The sequence below is a fragment of the Phocoena phocoena genome, chromosome 17, assembly GCF_963924675.1.
Source record: "Phocoena phocoena chromosome 17, mPhoPho1.1, whole genome shotgun sequence".
NCBI classification, from domain to species: Eukaryota; Metazoa; Chordata; class Mammalia; order Artiodactyla; family Phocoenidae; genus Phocoena; species Phocoena phocoena.
The window spans coordinates 12,675,401-12,692,310 of record NC_089235.1 but is presented as its reverse complement, the minus strand read 5'-3'; positions in this window follow the sequence as shown (position 1 = coordinate 12,692,310).

Sequence of the window (16,910 nt, the reverse complement as noted above, 5' to 3'; positions counted from 1 at the left end):
TATGAGGCAATTGGGGAAGTTTAAACATCTGATTAAGAAATCATTGTATTTTTTTCTTTTAGGTATAATGATGTTATTGTGTCATGTTTTTTAAAGAGTTTATATTTTAGAGATAACACTGAAATGTTTATGGATGAAATGACTTGATGTCTCAGATTTGCCTCAAAATTACATATATGATGGCGAGGGAGCGATTAGCTGAAATAAGATTCAGTCATAAGCAGATAATAGTTGAAACTGGGCAACATGTTTATGGAAGCTAATTATACTATTCAGACTAGTTTTGTATATGTTTGAATTTTCCTATAATAAAAAGGGTTTTTTCCTTAAAATAGTGTTTGCTTCAGAGGAATGGTGAGGTGAGAGACTTGCTTTTTCATTATAAGCTTTCCTGTACTATTTTTTAAAAAATTTTAGATACATGCATATATTTCATGCCTAAGGAAAAAGTCCTATCAATAACGTAGGAAATAACCCATACAGGGCTTCCCTGGTGGCCCAGAGGTTGAGAGTCCGCCTGCCAATGCAGGGGACATGGGTTCGTGCCCTGGTCCGGGAAGATCCCACATGCCGCAGTGCGGCTGGGCCCGTGAGCCATGGCCGCTGAGCCTGTGCGTCTGGAGCCTGTGCTTCGCAATGGGAGGGGCCACAACAGTGAGAGGCCCGTGTATAGCAAAAAAAAAAAAAAAAAGAAATACGCATACATTAAAAATTTAACCAGTCCATGATTTAGTTTTAAACTGAATGGTATACACCAGGAGTTTTCAAAGTATAGTCTATGGGACCCCTGGAAGGTGCTAAGATCCTTTCAAGCTATTCTCATAAAACACTAAGATATTATTTGCCTTTTTCACTGTGTTGACATTTGCACTGATGGTGCAAAAGCAATATAGCAGCTAGAACTGCTGATGCCCCTGCATGAATCAAGGCAGTCACACTGCCGTACTAGCATGCACTGCATTCTCTACTGTCACTCATTTGCAGTTTAAAAAGAGAAAAAAGCTAAGTTCATTTAAGGATGTCCTTGACAGCACAGTAAAAATTATTAATTTTATTAAATCTCAAGCTTTGAGTACAGTTCTGTGACAAAATGGTAAGTATGTATAAAGCACTCTGCTGTACACCTAAGTCTAATGACGGTCTGGAGGGAATGCCAGTCCCTGCATGATTGTTGGAGTTCAAAAAGCTGAACTAGCTGCTTTTACATAGAACAGCGTTTCTACTCAAAAGGACAACTGACAAACGATAATATTTGCCAAACTTGGGTACTTGGCAGACATCTTCTTGGAAATGAACAAAGTAAGCCTATCACATCAAGGAAAACAACTCAATGTATTTGTTGGCAATGATAAAAATTCAAGCTCTCAAGTAAAACTTAAGAGTTTTGGAAAATTTGTTTCTGCCACTATGAGCTTCACTGCTTCTCTCTTCTGAAAGATTTTTCTGATGCACTCGGTTGGTGATACTAACAAATATGATTTTAAAACTACTGTTAAAATGAAATGTATCAACATTTGGAAGATCTTCATAAATCAATCAACAAACCATATTTTCCAAATGACTAATGCATGAAGTTACAAAACCATGCATGCATCAAAGATCTATTCAAAATGTAAGAGGACTGTAGTGGGTGGAACGGTGGCCCCCAAAAGGATCACGAGATGAGATCATCTGGATCATCCACGTGAGCCCTAAATCCAATGGCAACTGTCCTTAAAAGAGACAGAAGAGAAGACACTGAGACACACAGAGGAGAAGGTCCTGTGAAGACGGAGGCAGATGAACACCAGAGGTAAGGAACGAATGTCCCCTGGAGTCCTTGAGGGAGAATAGCCCTGTTGATACCTTGATTTCAGACTTCTAGCCTGCAAACTGTGAGATATTAAATTTCTGTTGTTTTAAGCCACCCAGTTTGTGTTAATTTGTTACAGCAGCCCTAGGAAACGAATACAATGACCATTGGATTTTAATGTAACTGAGTACAAGTGTATTGATATGGATTCAGAGCCCACACTACAGCTAATCTTGAAGAAACTACCACTTGCCAACTCTTGGTATAGTATCAAAGAAGAATCTCCACATTTTTCTGAAAAGGCTACTAAAATATCCCTGTTTTTCTCACTACATATTTTTGTGAGGCCTGATTTTTACACATACTTCAATCAAAACATATTGCAACAGATTGAATGAGGAAGCAGGTATAAGGGTCCAGCTGTCTCCTATCAAGTCAGATACTAAAAAGATATGAAATGTATAAAATGATGCTAATATAATTTTTTTAGTTTTGGGAAAAACTTATTTTTCATTAAAAATATGTGTTTAATATGCAATGGGATTATCTTTAAAAATTTTTTTTAATTTCTCAGTTTTAACTTCTTATATAGTAGATATTGATAACCCACATAAATACTAACTCCTTGGGCTCCTCAATAATTTTTAAGAGTGTAAGTGGTTCTGAGACCTTCCTGTGAAAACCACTGGTTTATACAATCAGCAAAAGAGGACAAACTAGGGGCCTGAGTAGTCAGAGAGGTATCATGTATGTAAGATTTTGGCTATTTTGAACTACATATTGGATTTTCAGCAGCAGGAGGAAGGCTGAGAAAGGTTCTTTTGTCAAAAGAACACTGCCAGTATATAATGCACCTAGAAGCAGGTCTATGCATGATAAGGCCAGGGGAGAGTGGGCCTCAATAAATATGTAATTTTACATATCCAGATTAGTATTACCTTTTTTTAAAAATTAATTTATTTTATTTTTGGGTCTTCGTTGCTGTGCACAGGCTTTCTCTAGTTGCAGCGAGCAGGGGCTACTCTTTGTGGCGGTGGCTTCTCTTTGTTGCAGTGGCTTCTCTTGTTGCGGAGCACAGGCTCTAGGCACTCGGGCTTCAGTAGTTGTGGCACGCGGGCTCAGTAGTTGTGGCGCATGGGCTTAGTTGCTCCGCAGCATGTGGGATCTTCCCAGACCAGGGCTCGAACCCGTGTCCCCTGCATTGGCAGATGGATTCTTAACCACTGCGCCACCAGCGAAGCCCAAGTATTATCATTTTAAAACAGTAGATGCACGACTGTTTAAGAACTCATTTACCTTTGGAAATATGTGACTTGAAAAGATGTTTGATTTTGTAAATGTGGGTGACATGCTAGTCTCCTTATTCGTTATGCTGCAAGTAGATGGAGTGAGTCCTTTTAAATACTGAACCAGCCAACCGCAGTCCTCCCCGAGTCTCCCTACGTTCACTCCACCTGAACCCTCACACAGCTACTTTTTGCTTGGTGTATTAGTCAGCTAGGGCTGCCATTACAATGTACCACAGATGGGGTGGCTTAAACAACAGAGATTTATTTTCTCACAATTATGGAGGCTAGAAGTCCAAGATCAAGGTGTCTGCAGGGTTGGTGGCTTCTGAGGCCTCTCTCCATGGCTTGTAGAAAGATATCTTCTCCCCGTGTCTTCACATAGTCCTCGCTGTGTGTGTGTCTGTGTCCTAATTTCTTCTTCTTATAAGGACACAAGCCATATTGGGTTAGTGCCCACCCTAATGATCTCATTTAGCCTAAATTACCTCTTTAAAAATAGCCTATCTTCAAATACACTCACGTTCTGAGGTCCTGGGGGTTAGGACTTCAACATATGAATTGGGCAGGATACATTTCAGTCCACAAAACTTGGCTAACTCCTACTCACCCTTTGGGAAACAGCCTGAATCATACTTCTTCAGAGAAGCTGTCCTTGACTCTGGACTTATGTTAGGGCCCTTGTTACACTTAAGTAGCATCCAATACTTATCCTACATATCATTTATCACACAAATGTAATTAAACACACAGTATAATTGTTTTATTACTGTCTCTCCTGCCAAACTCTAAGCACTGCGGGGCAGGGGCTGTGTGTGCCTGACATCCCAGGGTTGCTCAGTGAGTGAGTCAGGGAATGCTGTGTGTCACAGCATAGAGCATTTCATCAGTTAAAGCTCTAGGTCTACAAGGCTGCCTGGGAAGCATTCTGAGTACTGAGGCAGCTGCCATCCATAATGTACCAGCAAATCAGTAATCTTGGTGGTAAAGTCTCCCTGGCTTTTAATCCCACTGGAGCGCTAGGGTAAGGGGGTACAGACTTAACCCTAGCTCTGGCTCAGTCATTAACTAGCAATATAAAATATGATGAAATGTTCCTTCACTTTGCTTTATCTCTCATTCCTCATCTGTAAATGCAGAAATTATCTAAAGTCAAAACCTGTCACAATTTACACAGAAAACCCCTGATCACTGAATATCCCAAAGATACAAACCAACTCTGCCCCATGCTACTGGGGGCCCTGTCTGCTTTTTTTTGTGTGTGTGATATGCGGGCCTCTCACTGTTGTGGCCTCTCCCGTTGCGGAGCACAGTCTCCAGATGTGCAGGCTCAGCGGCCATGGCTCACGGGCCCAGCTGCTCCGCGGCATGTGGGATCTTCCCAGACCGGGGCACGAACCCGCGTCCCCTGCATCAGCAGGCGGACTCTCAACCACTGCGCCACCAGGGAAGCCCCCCTGTCTGCTTTTGATGGGAAGGTCAACCCCAGCTTTTAACAGCCAATTCTACTGAAGCTCTGGGAGACCCATCTCCAGGCTTCTGAAGTTTTCTCTCACGCTAATCAAACAAAGCTTTAAGGAGTCACTACCACTTTCCAAATCTTCAGGGTCTCCAAGGAGTCGGAGGAGTTCAGGGGGTTGTAAGTCTAGGGCCACAATTAATAACAGTCTTGCAACTTGGTTAGGAATCTAGAAGTGATATCTACGACTTGCAGGGGAAAATGCATTTGAATTCAGAAAACCAGAATACAAATGAATGTCTAGAATACTTCTGGAGTATGGACAAGGGGTGGGATCACATTCTTTCCTTTTATTTTATTTTGAAGTCAGGAAAGTACATAAGGTACGGGAAAGTCTCAGCAATTTAGGGTCTTTAGCTGTCCTCTCCTACACATTGCCTAACCATGTATCTTGACTACCCATGTGACTCATCTGGCAATAATAACACCACAGAGGTTGTTGTGAGTGTCACGTGAAGTCACATGTGGAAATGTATTAAGTACATAGGTAAAGAATGAAGGGCTCCACAGAACCTACAGAATTCTGGCTTCTGCCTCTTAGGAACTATGTAACCTTGGGCGGGTATTAATTTCTTTGTGCCTCAGTTTCCCCATCTGTAAAATGGAGATAATAACAGTAGCTATCTCTTTTTTTTTTTTTGCTTTACGCAGGCCTCTCACTGTTGTGGCCTCTCCCGTTGCGGAGCACAGGCTCCGGACGCACAGGCTCAGCGGCCATGGCTCACGGGCCCAGCTGCTCCAAATCCGTGTCCCCTGCATCGGCAGGCGGACTCTCAACCACTACGCCACCAGGGAAGCCCAACAGTACCTATCTCTTGTGGCTGTTGTGATAAGTTTGTAAGATACTTAGTGCTTGGAACAAAGGAAGCATTGAGTAAACATTAGCTATTTCCTTTAATGCTTTGTAATTCTCAGAGCTTCTCCACATTCAACCATCTCAAAAACCTGTGATTTCCCACTCTCCTCAACCCTCTCACCCCTCTTTCTTCTCTCCCTCCCTCAGCACTGTCCCAGTCTCACTGAAAACAGAGAGAACACCAGACTTTACCTCTTTCAACACCCCTACTCCCTGAACCGCTGTAGTGGGAGCACCTGGGGTTTCTTCCCCAGGCGCTGCAGTAGCATCCCCTTACCTTTCTAGAAAAAGCTACTTGTGTTTCTCTAAAAACCAAATGCTGCACGATTTCTCTGCCTAAAATGTTCCCCCCTCTCTCCTCCCCACCCCCTGGGGAGTTGGACTTGGGTTAACTCCTACTCCTTCTCTGGAGTCATTACACCATCTCCGTGACAACTTTCTGACCATCTTCTGCAAACTGGGGAGTGTCCCCTATGTCTATTTTTTTACAACCTCAGAACCTAGCAGAGCTGAGCCATGTAGAGTAACCAATTGCTCCTGTTTGCCTGGGACTGTCCTGGTTTTAACATTGAAAGTCCTGCATCCCAGGAAACCCTGCAGTCCCAGGTGGTCACCCTACTTCATACCCACCAAGTTTTACTAAATTAACACAGCCCACACTTGTTGTCTTCTCTTCCTCTTTCACTGTTCACTCTTCCACCCATTGTCATCAGCTTCCACCCGCCACCTCCCCAAACTGCTTTCATACATAGCACAGTACTCTCCTCATGGACAAATCTACTGACACTTTATAGTCCCTCATGGACTGCCCTCTCAATAAATAAGATTTAATAACCAGAGATTATTCATATGGTATACCTGTTTTATCTTATAGGAAAGCAAGCCAGTATTAAAATATCCACCTTTACAATGGAATACTACTCAGCCATAAAAAATAATGAAATAATGCCACTTGCAGCAACATGGATGGATTTAGAGATTATCATACTAAGTGAAGTAAATCAGAAAGAGAAAGACAAACACCATATGATATAACTTATATGTGGAATCTAAAATATGACACAAATGAACTTATCTACAAAACAGAAACAGATTCACAGATATAGAAAACTAACTTATGGTTACCAAAAGGGAAGGGGGGCAGGGATAAATTAGGAGTTTGGGATTATCAGATACAAACTATTATATATAAAATAAACAACAAGGGCCTATTGAATAGAACAGGGAACTCTATTCAATATCTTGTAATAAATTATAATGAAAAAGAATATATATGTATGTATAACTGAATCACTTTGCTGTACACAAGAAGCTAACACAACATTGTAAATCAACTATACTTCAATTAAAAAATAGTAATAATAAAGTAAAAAATAAAATATCCACATTTATTGTTTGCGTATACATGGAGTCAAGGCACCATCTTACATGTTGTTTACATAGTTCTAAATGTCATGCCATACTTATGATTATATAAAAATAATCACACAAAAAAAGCTCAATGATTGTTAAATGTTTTCTAAATAAGAAGTTTCCAGAAGTCATGACTCATGGAATTAAAAAAAATTACTTGAAGTAATAAGAAAAGCAGTTCTCCTCTTTCATGAAATCCAAACAAGAAAACAGGATGGTATTTTAGGAAACTCGTAATTAATGATTTTTCTTTTTCTTTTAAGCTCTGAAAATATAAGTATAAAAATGACCTAGAAAAATGAATAAGTAAAGAAGTACTTAAATTTATTGAGTATTTATTTTTAATCAAAGAACAAGATTTTTAAAATATCTTAATAGTGGAGGCTTTCCCTCACCCCTTTTTAAGACTAAATGTGAACCAACCCTTATCAAAGAAAGATGCCTGCGAATTGCCTATGTGCATATTCCTCTCTCCCACTGAACTCTGCCTACTTCTATGAGGGCAAGATTGGATCTTGTCTTACTGCATCTCTAGCACTTAGATAAACAGGTGGCTGGCCCAAGCAAGGGCAAAAATAAATGTCTTAAGTAGGGAGGTAGGGAGGAAGGGAAGAAACCTAAAAGAAGGTGAATTTTAGACAGTTGTAAAACAAGGACTTTTCAGAAGAGAGGGCATTCGTCAGAAATGCACAAAATTTCATTTGTAAAACATTCCCAGATGTATACAAAGGAAAGCTAACACTAATTGTAAAGTTGACCATTATGATAGCTATTATTGATTCATCTTTTCTTGAATTTGTATAATTTCCAATATCACAGTGAAAAATTACTTCAGCATCTTATAGTCCATCTTACTTCCAAACAGTAGAATATGTATTGGGATTCAAAACAGGCTGAACGAATAGAAAATGCCTTTTTTTGTCCAAAATCAAGAAGTCCAGGGGCTTCCCTGGTGGCGCAGTGGTTGAGAGTCCGCCTGCCGATGCAGGGGACACGGGTTCGTGCCCCAGTCTGGGAGGATCCCACATGCCGCGGAGCGGCTGGTCCCGCGAGACATGGCCGCTGAGACTGCGCGTCCGGAGCCTGTGCTCCGCAGCGGGAGAGGCCACAACAGTGAGAGGCCCGCGTACCGCAAAAAAAAGAAGTCTGAAGGCAATTTTTTCACTTTTCATTTTCAGACATTTACACATACACCCCCCCCCAAAAACTACTTCCAGGCAGTGGCTGATATTCAGTTGACATACACCAGTACAGTCATCCTGTTTTGTACATATTCAATAAAAGTTAGCCATTATTATTAATAGTACACTCTGACTTCTGAAATTGACTATCTATATTTTTATCGTATATTTATATATCTATATCTCCATTTCTATGTATAAACATATCTAAATAATCTGGAATGCCTCACTTCCTGACCTTTCTGAATAAATCAATTATCTATAAATAATTTCAAAAGCAAACAATTTTCCTAGAAAAATGCTAAAATTGATGCAAAATTATCAAACCACTGATTTGAAATAAATTATCTCAATCTCAAATCCTCCTTAAATTCAAAGAAAAGCAAATGGATTTTTCATGAAATTCAGAGATGAAGCAATTTGCCTTGCACTTCCATTTTGCTCGTGTGCAATAAGGACCATGTATAAGAAGTCAGTGTTAGAAGAAGTCAGTATAAGAAGCCAGAAAACTAGCAATGACCCAAAAGTCCATCAAGAGAAGAACAGACAACTAAACTGTGGAACAGTCATATAATGAGGTATTATACAGAAGTGAAAATTAATGCACTACATCTGCATACATCAACATGGGTGGATGTCATCAATGTTACTTTTACTATGTTAAAAGTAAGTATCAGGAGAAATCATTCCATTTGTATAAGTTTCAATAATGAAAAAAATTCAACGATTAGGGAAAAATACAAATGTTGCAAAAACTAGTTTTATAAAAAGTCAAGGGAATAATAAATACAAAGTTTTGTCATTGTTACTTGGGGGGTGGAGGGAGGTGAACTGAATTGGGGAAGTGTACATGGGGAATCTAATGTATTGCTAATATTCTGTTTCTTAAACTGGGTGATAGATACATGAGTATTTGTTTGGTTGTTATTCTCTACACTATGTACATATGCTATGAATTGTCTCTTATATGTGTTTAAAAATACGTTAAAAAAAGGAATGAACAGTTTACAAAAAATATTTTAAACAATGCAAATCTAAGTCCACTATATCCCTAGAATATTAAATCTTTTATTTTTTTTAAATAAAAAAAGCATACATGCAGATTTTTAGTTTAATATAAAATGGATCTGGGGCTTCCCCGGTGGCGCAGTGGTTGAGAGTCCGCCTGCCGATGCAGGGGATGCGGGTTCGTGCCCCGGTCCGGGAGGATCCCACGTGCCACGGAGCGGCTGGGCCCGTGAGCCATGGCTGCTGAGCCTGCGCATCCGGAGCCTGTGCTCCACAACAGGAGTAGGCCATGGCAGTGAGAGACCCGCGTAGTGCAAAAAAAAAAAAAAAAAAAAAAAAATGGATCTATAAAGCTATATAGTATTTACCTTCAAAATTTAGAATAAGTCTTCCAAATGCAAGGAACAGCCCAGTAATAAAAATAATTTTTCTAACAGATGAAACATCAAATTTTGCCAATTTAGTTATATGGTAACCAAAGGTAACTAATTTCAGAAAGTATATTAAAAGGTAATATTCTGAATAATACAAAATGGATCCATCCCTTACTCCATATTTTCTTCACCATTCTCTCATATGAGCGTTTATGCAACTAGAATACTTAGTGAGAGTATCACTGGAAATAATTAATAGCAAAGTCAGAAATCCCTAATGGCCAACTGACATGATGGGTTTCAAATTGATGAGTCTACCATCCTTATAAAAGTAACCCAGACAAATTGATGACAATAGTATGTAGGCAGTTTTCACAATTAAAATTGATGAGTGTGCTCCGTCTACTTGTCAAGAGTAGAGAGTTTATTGATCTTAAAATCAGTGGTGTTAGAGGAAAATGCAAGTCAGGGCAGGGCTGGACTGATCCTATAGGTCCCTAGCGTGAGTGGGCATTAAGTCAGGTCCAGGAGGATCGTGATTCTGGTGATGCCAGTAACAGTCTGGATAAAACATGCCCCACAGGCAGGATGAGCCCAGCATATTTATAGTACAGTAACAATAAAAAGGAGGAATCTATCAAGGCTTGACATATTCATAAATTTTCCTTGGTAATACCCAAAGCCTAAGTAGCTTGGCAAATAAATTATTCCCAAAATTTACAGTTCCCTCCACCAGTTCACCATTGTTTTTATAGGTTGCTAATTCAGCACAGACGGGATCAACTCTTTAGAAAGCTCTGAGCACAAATAAATACTACTTTAGTGGCAGTGGTTTTCAGAATTTACCAAAACTATCTCCAAATTAAATCTCCTAAGAATTAGTAAAAGAAAGGAGCTGTATTATATAACTTCCAACTGATAGTTTTGACTCAGCAGAACATCCTGAGTAAGTAGGATGCAAGTAGGAGGAAAAGGCACTGTGCTAGATGCTTTACATACCTCAACAGAATGAGCTACCATTGATGGAGGCAAGCCCCGTGCTAAGGACTTCACATGCATTCACTCATGGAATCTCTATAAGGAAACCTTATGAACTCCATTTTACAGATGGGGAAAATGAAATATTAAGTAATTTGTTCAAATTCACGTAGCAAATGGCAGTGCTGGCACTCAAGTCCAACACTTATGCTTGTGTTCTACCTGCCATGTTATGCTGTAAAACACACTGCATTAATTTTTGATAAAGACTGAGCAAATCAAACATATTTTTAAAAAACTGAATTGCTAAGTGGCTAAAAGTTTAAAAGATAAGAGGCTTTTTAGCTTTATCCTAAAACAGCACACATGTCAAAGAATGTGTGGAAAACAGCATGCCAATGAATACTTACACAAAGATTTCATCTTCATAAATGCATTAACATTGATTAATTAGGTCTCAACATCCCCATGTTGGAGAAACATCAGCATATCCCTTCCATTTTTAATGATGTATACAGAGGAACTTGTAAACTGAAAAGTTCAGGAAAGAATTCTTGTTTTAAAATGTTGGCATAAAGAAGTTTCACCCCTTCCTCTCAGAAGTCATCTCAAGACAGGGAAAACACAAAACACAACAAAAACGCCATCCTACATGAAGCAGAAAGCCTGTGGATGAGTGGGAAATGGGTGCAGTGGCAGAAGGTGAAACCTGAGAGCCTGAAAGGGGACACTAGGTAGGAGCCAGCTGACCTAACCTTTAGGTCCCGAGAACAGGCTCAGGCTTTGGGGCAACAGGCAGGAAATGAGAGGCTTCTTATGTGGGAAAACTGTATGGTCCTGAGAAGAGGGGCTGCTGATGAAATCTGTGATGGTCTCTACCTTTAACAAGTCTACCAAGATACACAGAACTTTTATTCTGTTTTTAATATATTCTTTTAGTGTCTTACTCTTAAATAATTATCAGGCACTTAAGGAAACCTCTAACATAAAGGACCAACATTAAAATAAATAAATAACTAGACTACATTAAAAACAGAAAATAGAATGCTAGGAGTAGACAAAAGGTTTTCATCTACCAAAAAAAAAAAAAAACCACTTCATAGAGACAGAAGATATTATATGAATGAAAGATTTTTTTAAATAAAATAATCTTAAAAAGCACAATTAGAGAATAATAAAGAGCTCTTGGAAAGTGATAATGACAGCAAAAACAAAAAATTCAATGGAAAGGTTGGAAGAAAGTTGAGGGATTCTTATGGAAAGTAAAACAAAAATACCAAGAGACGGACAACAGGAAAACAGGTAATAAATTTAGAGACCAATCCAGAAGATCATAACTAATCAAAGATCTAAAAAGAGAAAACAGTGATAATGAAATTCGCAAAGAATTTTTCTTCTGAGACATGAACAACACAAATTCCAGATTTAAAAGGTACATTGAGGGGGGACTTCCCTGGCAGTCCAGTGGTTAAGACTCTGCGCTTCCATTGCAGGGAGTGCAGGGTCGATCCCTGGTAGGGGAACTAGGATCCCACAGGCCACAGGGCATGGCCAAAAAAAAAAGGTACATTGAGTACCTAGCACAATGGCTGAAGAGAGGTACCTCCTAAGGCAGATCAATGTAAAATTTCATTACAGAAGGTACCAAAAGATCTTAAGAGCTTCCAGAAAGGAAGAAGAAGTTCACATACAAAAGTTCAGGAATAAGAATGGCATGGCTTCTTAATACCAACCGTAAAAACTAGAAGACAGTGGAGCAATGCTTTTAAAAGTCTGAGGGAAAACAATTTTCAACCAGAAAATTCTTATAGCCCGCCAAACTATCATTCAATTGTGAAGGGAGAATATAGGCATTTTCAGATGATTTCATGTACTCTTTTTCAGCAAGCTACTGGACTATGTGCTCTACCAAAATAACAGAATAAACCAAAAAAGAGGCAGCAAGGGATCCAGCCCAGGTAAGAGAGGCGAAGAGAATTCCCAGAATGACAGTTGTGTGGTAGCAGTCCAGATGGGAACTGGAGTACAGAGGACTCCTAGAGGAAATTTCCAGAGGGGAAAATGGAGATTCCAATCTGCTAGAATGAACTGTATGGGAAATTCTATGTCAAGGCTGCTTCCTAGGATTTAAGAAGAATTAGAGAAAAGTTCAAAGAAAATCAACACTTATGATGAACAAAATACCCTAGATACTATATATAAAGTGGAGAGGGTGGAGAATATTTAGAGCCTGAGTGAGAAATCCCTGTCCTAAAGTAATATATAATCTAATTGGAGAGTTAATTCATAGATAAGATGTGAACCAGTGTTTTTCAAACTTTTTTGACCAAGAGATAGTTCTTAGTATGATGAGCCAGCACACTCATATATATCTATTACTGCAACAAAAGTACCACAGAACAAAAGCATTACCTCTTTTTGTATACAACATATTTTGACATTTTCTCTTCTGGTCTATTTTATTCCAGGTTTTAAGTGATGGTCACAACCCACTAAATTGGCTTCACGAGTCTCTAATTGGTTGCAACCCACATTTTTAAAGCACTGCAAGAGACTATGGTATGTTTTATTAAAAAGATAAAAGAAACACTCTAGAAAGAGTAGAGAACTGCAGGAGGCAAGAAAGATAATAAGAAACCAGAGACTTGATAGAAGTGTGTGAACCGAGCTTTCTAGAAAGCATCATAGTTTGACAAGCAGTGAAAGGGAAGAAGGTTATGCCAGGTGAAGGGAAGGTAATAAAGACTTAAAATCAGGAAAACATAGGATGTGCTAAAGGTATGGCAGAGCAAAGGCTAAGTCTGGATGAAGCAGAGAAGTAGAAAATAGAGATAGAGAGGTAGGTTGGAGACTAACAAAAGGCTTGAACACCATGCTAAGGAGTCATGTGATTCTAATTGCAATGGAGATCCAAGCGGCGGATCCAAGGAAGTGCTCCAAGCACTGGGGAGGCTGGTGGCGGGGTGGGAAGGTGAAGATGAGAGTGGGGGGAGGAGTGTGCTAGCAAACTGCGGGGATGTCTATACCATCTCGGTACCACATTAATTTCACATGCATAAAGATTACATAAATTAAAAACAACATGATATGTGACTAGAAGTGGCGCAGTCAGCAAAACAAAAAGGAGCTTATTCTACTCATTCTGATTTGTTTTCCTCAAAGAAGAAGCAAGTCTCTGATAGGACAAAGAGATCTCCTTTCTTTTCCCTCACGGTCTACTACAGTAATACAGATAGCTCCTTGTACTGTACCTGAGTTCCAGCCTTAAGAAAGTTCTCTCACTTTCTTGAGCGTGCCAGGCTCTCTTCCTACTAGACTTCTGCACCTGCTGTTCTTTCAGCCTGTAATGCACAGCCCATCAACTGCCATCAAGCTGAATGTCACTGAGCCTGTGAAGCCCTCCCCGATCCCACAGCTGGGTTAGGTGCCCTTGCTGTGGGCTCCTAGAGGGGCACTTTACACCCTATATCATAATTATTAATCTTCACAATTAGACCAGAATCTCCATGAGGGCAAAGATTATGTTGATTTTGATTATCACCAAAGCCCCATTCAATGGTACAGTGCCTGGCCCGTAATGAGCATTCAATAAATATTTAGTGAATACAAAGTTTTCGTTTAGTTTACTAACATATAACTTTAAAGTCTATAAGCTGATGCCAAAGCCTAGATTTGAAAAGTCAAAATCTGCTCCAAGGAAGAACAACCAGTCAAAACTTCCTGCCTACTCTGCCTGTGAAGTCAACTGGCCTAACTGCATGGACTGATTCTGTAGAAGCATTGCCCAAAATTAGGCTGAATAGGTAAGATGGGGTGAGGAGTTTGGACTTGAGCTAATAAAGAGCTATTGTGGGTTAAGAAAGGTAGGCATGCAATTAGAAAACGGCTTTAAGAAGATTAGTCTCTCCTGGTATGTGGAATAGAATGAGGGTTATTTTTTCCCTCCATTTTGTTTTTAGCCTGTTTTTAAAGATATGAGGAGATGACCAGACTGACATGAGCGATCCACTACAAAGGCTCAGTTTGCACAGATGAAGTTTAGTATTCATTCATGCAACAAAGAGTTTTTTGAGGTTCTGCTATGTTTTAAGAACTGTGCTATATTACAGTCAAATAACTTTATATACTCTAACCTGACATTTAATGAAATAAATAAAAATTATTGAGCGCCAAGTCACAGTAATGTCAGCATTCTGGTGTAGTAAGGGGAGTCTTCCTGAAGTGGCTGAACTTATTATTTTCATAGAACCGGATCACATTTTTCTAACTCTTTTCTTACTTTGTTGGTGCTCCTGTGTCAATAAATAATGTTAATGACAACTATGACTCCCACCTCTGGAATAAGCAGAAGCCCTGTTGAGGGTGTCTCAGAGCACCCAAGACTTCCTGGTGGGCTGCAGGAGATATTTCCGAGACAACAGAGTGTTAGGATGGAAGTATCCAGAGGTTACAGTGGAAGCGCAGGGTAGAGGTGAGTGCTTAATTTGGGGGAGGCAGTGTAGGGAGGAAAATGAAGGTTGAGGAAGATGCCCTAAAGAAGGTGGCTCTTGAGCTCAGTACCACTGACAATTAGGTAAGTTAGTGAACAACAGACACACGGGTGCATGAGCATAGTGTGCGTGGAAGTAATGACTATTACTGGAGCTTTGGAACTGAGAGCGTGAGTCCGAACATTCCAGTAGATAAGAAGAGGTTAGAGGATCACCGTAAGCCTGACAAGCCATGCCAAAGACCTTGACTTGATACTACAAGGAATGAAGAAGGTATTTATATGTAGGAATGACAATGGTCAGATCTTCGCTTTAGGCCACTTTGAAAGCAATATGGAGAATGAATGGAGGGGGGCAGAAGAATTTCTTAAGAGGGGGCCACCGAAAAAGGCAGAAGATGATGAGGGCCCCAAGAGGCTATAGCAGACTTAGAACAGATGGGACAGACTTGAGAAATATCCAGGCGATAAAATTAGGAAGCCTTTGTAAATGACAGGATGTAGGCAGTAAGGGAGACAAAGTCTAGAATGCCTCTCAAGTTTCTGGGTGGATGGTGATGCCATAAATTGAACAGGGATGGTAAAAGGAAGATGAAATTGGTGAAAAGTGGGGGTAGGGCATCAAGAGGAGAGTAGATATATTTTGTTTTACAAATGTTGAATTTGAACTACCTGCAGGGTAGCACTATGGGAAGCTGCTTATCTAGCAGTAGGCAACGGACATATCAGTCTGAAGGGCAAGGTATAAAGGTCAGGACAGGAATCATGGACTTGGGAGTCATCAGCACAAGAGGCATGTAAACCAGGAAGAGTAACTTTAATCACCCAAAGAGAGGGAGTGTAGCTCAAAGAAGGCAATGGGCTGAAGTCAGACACCTGGAGACACCTTGGGGGCATGGGGTTATCACCTTGATCATCTCTAAAGAATCCTTCCTCCAGATTCTCCAGACCTCCTCCCTTAGGAGGAGCTTAATGACTTTGTGAGTCCAAAGGAAGACCACAGCTTCTTAGGACTTAATGAAGGAGAAGCTGTGGTCTTCCTTTGAAGTAATTAACAAAAAAAGAAAGTTAAGGCCATAAAATTTTATCCATTCAGAATGTTATCAATTACAGACATTTACTGAGTTACCTACCATATCACAAGCCCTGTGTTAAGTGCTTTACAAGCATTATTTATTTCAAACCCTATGAGTTATGTCCTATTACTATGCCTATTTTACAGGTGAAGAAACTAATTTATAAGTGACGAACGAACACCTATTTGAACTATGGTCTGGGTGAATCCAGACCCCCACTCTTATCCACAATTAGTATAATCTCTCACAGGAGCTGAAAATAGATGAGTCACCAGAGGCAACCTGCTACTTCTATACACAACAATGCTTGTCGATGACATTCATTCCATTTTATAACATACATATTTTAAATAAATATTTTATTTTTATGTATGATTACACTAAAGCTTGACTAAAGGTTCTATTATATGCCACAGTCCAAAGACTCATTCTGCTTTAATTATAAGAGAAACATAAAAATTGAAACTTGAGTGGTAAACTTTAATGACAGACATTAAAAGAAAATTGCTTTTTAAGCTGAGAATGTTAAGTCTGTAGCTAACTACCTCAGATGAAATGAGAAAGTGCTCCTTGCTTTTTCACAAGGAAAAGTAAGTCTGAAAGTCAATACTATCCACTAAAATAGGGCTAGATCAGGTGGGTCCTAGAAAGACTTAAGAGCAAATGCTGACCAGGGTAGAGCAGAATTACCCTACAAATACCTAGCCTTCGACACAATCACTTACCCAAAACCTTTTCCAAGTGTCCCAAACTTTATATTTTAATGATTAGAACGTGCATGAGAAGAGACTTCCATTGAACATATACACCATCCTTTTCATTAAGGATTTGGGGAATCTGTTGTTTTTGGAGAGCTGTACACCTGACAGATCCTCCCATTTTTGTACATACTTACACAATAAACCATAATGACTCATTACCAACATCCTCAGTGTTTT